Source organism: Neomonachus schauinslandi, chromosome 16, assembly GCF_002201575.2.
Source record: "Neomonachus schauinslandi chromosome 16, ASM220157v2, whole genome shotgun sequence".
Lineage (NCBI taxonomy): Eukaryota > Metazoa > Chordata > Mammalia > Carnivora > Phocidae > Neomonachus > Neomonachus schauinslandi.
This window is the reverse complement of record NC_058418.1, coordinates 2,104,074-2,107,587: the sequence shown is the minus strand read 5'-3', so window position 1 is coordinate 2,107,587 and position 3,514 is coordinate 2,104,074.

Sequence of the window (3,514 nt, the reverse complement as noted above, 5' to 3'; positions counted from 1 at the left end):
CACTCCCCCTGCTTGTGTTCCCTCTCTCGCTGTGTCTCTCTCTGTCAAATAAATAAATAAAATCTTTAAAAAATAAAAACGTCGGGGCGCCTGGGTGGCTCAGTCGTTAAGCGTCTGCCTTCGGCTCAGGTCATGATCCCAGGGTCCTGGGATCGAGCCCCTCATCAGGCTCCCTGCTCCGCGGGAAGCCCGCTCCTCCCTCTCCCACTCCCCCTGCTGGTGTTCCCTCTCTCTCTGTCAAATAAATAAAGTCTTTAAAAAAAAAAAAGGGGGCATTCTGTGTGACTGCCATAAATAGGAGCGGGGCACTGATGTAAGAAAGGAGACACTTTAGGACAAAGCTGACTGTATCCCACTCTTCGGAACATACACGACCAGCGACAGTAATAACAGCTGCTATGTGTTGAGCTCTTCCTGTGTGCTATAAGGCCCCACGTTCCTTCTGTGTATCTGTTAGCTGAGCCCCACGGTTACCCCCAGGAGATGTGGGGGATCGCCTGCAGGGGTGGGGAGTGGGACCTCAGACCAGCACTCGGACCTGGGGAGGGGGTCTGAGCAGGGTGGCTGGGAGAAGGCAGAGGGTCCTCTTGCTCCCAGCATTCTGTGGGAATGGATATGCTGGTGTGAGGGTGTCTGGTTGTGCATTTGAGAGGCAGCAGGCACCTAGACCTGGACATACTCTGCCCAACTCCATTCCCAGCTGTGTAATCCTGGGCCAGTGGCTTATTGGGCCTCAGTTTTCTCATCTGTGAAATGGGGTGGGTGGAAGTAGGACTTATTTTGTGGGGTCTTAAGAGGTTTAAAGGAGAGATGCCCGCCCAGGACCTTGCACGAGGAGTCGTGCTTTGTGTTTGTTATTCACGTGTGTGTGTGTCCCTCCTTGCCTGCCTCCCAGTGGGTATGTGTCTGTCTGTCCTGTCTGCTTGTGAAGCAGGCCCAGGCCTGGTCTCTCACTGTGTCCTCTCTCTCTCTCCCAGCCGTAGTCTGCCTGTTCCCATCACCCTGGGCACTGGAGGGATGGCTACCCAGCTGCTGACTGACGAGGCCCTGGTAAGTCATGTTACCCTCTCACACTCCATTCCAGAGGCTCAAGCCCAAGGGGCAGGACTCCTGCCCAGGGATGACCCTCTGACTCCCAAGCCCCTGTGGAGCTCACCTAGTGGGCTGTCTCCAGGGGCCTGTGTCTGCCCTGAGGAGGGAGGGTCACATGCATGAGTGCTGCTCTCCTCTGCTCTGCCCTTTCCAGGCTCGACAGCCCCTTGCCTGCCCCTGACACTGGCTTCTGTCAGCCAAGGGGGACAGGGCAGCTTGGGAAGGACCGGCTCTGTCCTCGGGGGCTTTCAGGAGACAAATGGGCAACTGGGAAGTGGTGGTTTAAACACATCACATCAAGTGTGAAAAAGGCCCCTGCAGAGGGGCCTGGGCAGCATGCTGTACCAGACGCGTGAATGTCGCTTATGAACACCCACACGCGTGGTGAAAGGACAAAACACGGGCTGGAACAAGGCCCGCATGCACACTTAGGACAGCGGTCACCTCTGGGGAGAGGGAGGAGGACACCACGGGGTAGGGCAGCTGGGCGTCTGCGGCTCTCGCTAGTAGGTTTTATGCTTCAGTGTATGGTTGTTTGTTGTGTTTTTCTCTAAATTTCCTTTTATGCCAGAAATATTTCATAATAAAAAAATTACATGTAAATATTCCTTCTAGAAAACGGAAAACCCAGTAAACTGTAGGTAAGACAATATAATTCACCTATAGTCCCTTTCCCCATAGATAAACCATATGGATATTTGTGTATTCATTTATTTTCTTCCTTCTCTGATTATTATTTTAAAAAATTGACCAATATTGAGATTCCCCCCCTCCCCATGCCAACTTTAATCGATAAGGATTTCCCTTATTTTGAAACTTCATAAGCTTTGCAAACATCGCTTGTTTGGCTGCATAGTCATCCGGTGAGTTTGACTTTTTAAAAAAAAATTTTTGATGCTGTAAATAGTCTATCATAAAAGTAAAAGAAAATTCCTGGTAGGTAAGGAAATGCATAATCATTATAAAGAGCTTAGAAAAGTCCAGAAGAGGGGCGCCTGGGTGGCTCAGCCGTTAAGCGTCTGCCTTCGGCTCAGGTCATGATCCCAGGGTCCTGGGATCGAGCCCCGCATCGGGCTCCCTGCTCTGCGGGAAGCCTGCTTCTCCCTCTCCCACTCCCCCTGCTTGTGTTCCCTCTCTCGCTGTGTCTCTCTCTGTCAAATAAATAAATAAAATCTTAAAAAAGAAAAAAAAAAGAAAAAAGAAAAGTCCAGAAGAACGCAGTGGAGAGAATGGGATTGACCTGCGATCTTGCACCAGGAGATAACCACTCTTGAATGTTTGGGTGTCTTTCTTTCCCTGGATACATGTTTTGCAAAAATGAGAATCACCCTGGCTAAGCAGTTTTTATATCCTGTTTTTTTTGTTGAAGATTTAATCCTAAGCATTTCTCCTCGTAGTTAAAGGCTCCCTGTAACATCCATTTTAATGGCTATGTAAGAATTTCGTCTAAGAGCTGTAGCTGGCTTCCTTTGTGGTTCCCTTGTTGTGGGACGTTTATTTCTTTCCAGTTACTCGTGGTTACGAACAATGTCAGGAGGGACACAGCTGGCGCGTAAGTCTTTCTGTGCATTTCGTGTGATTTCTTAGGCGTGCTTCCTTGAGGAGGAATCCCGGGTTGGATGTTTCGGAGGCCTTCCATGAGGCTCCTAGCGCTTTTCCCACTGGCGGTGGCAGTATGTGTGTGTTCCCCGCCAGGCTGGAGGAGAGGTTTCCGCGGGCTGTTGTCAGAATTTCTTCTGCACGTGGGATATAAATGATACATGGTGTTGACCTTGAGCATGATGGGTGAGCTTGAGTAGCATTGTCTGTATTATGGGTGAGGGTCTATTTTCAGGAAATGTTTGTTAGCCATTTCTGCAGGCGGGTAGATATCTGTCTTGCGCTTTACCAGTCTACAGGACTCTCAGTATCCTTGAAATTTTAAGTGTGTGTGTGTGTGTGTGTGTGTGTGTGTGTAAATGGTCGTGGCAAATATTCTTCCCAGGCTTGCTCTTTGTTTCTTCATTTATTCTATATTTTTAAATTACAAAAGGATTTCAGATCTTTAAAACCAAATCTGCCTCTCCTTCCGTGGTGACATTGTTGACTTTAAAGGTCTCTCCATTCGCAGGTCATACATGACCTGTATTTTCTTCCTTTTTTCCATTTATCATTTGGATAATAACCACGACTTTTGAATCTTTTGTATCTATGTGAAATTTAATTTGCTGTACGAACGTGTCAGTTTACTTGTCTGTGACTTTCGGTTTGTCATGTCTTCATTTAGGTAACCCCTTTATTGGGACGCACTCTGCCTACCACACCATATACAGTTCATTGGTTTATGGTCTAATCACAGAGCTGTGCGGTGGTCACCGCAGTCAGTTCTAGAACATTTTCATAAGGCAAACAGGAAATGTGTGCCCATTAACACTTGTTCCCA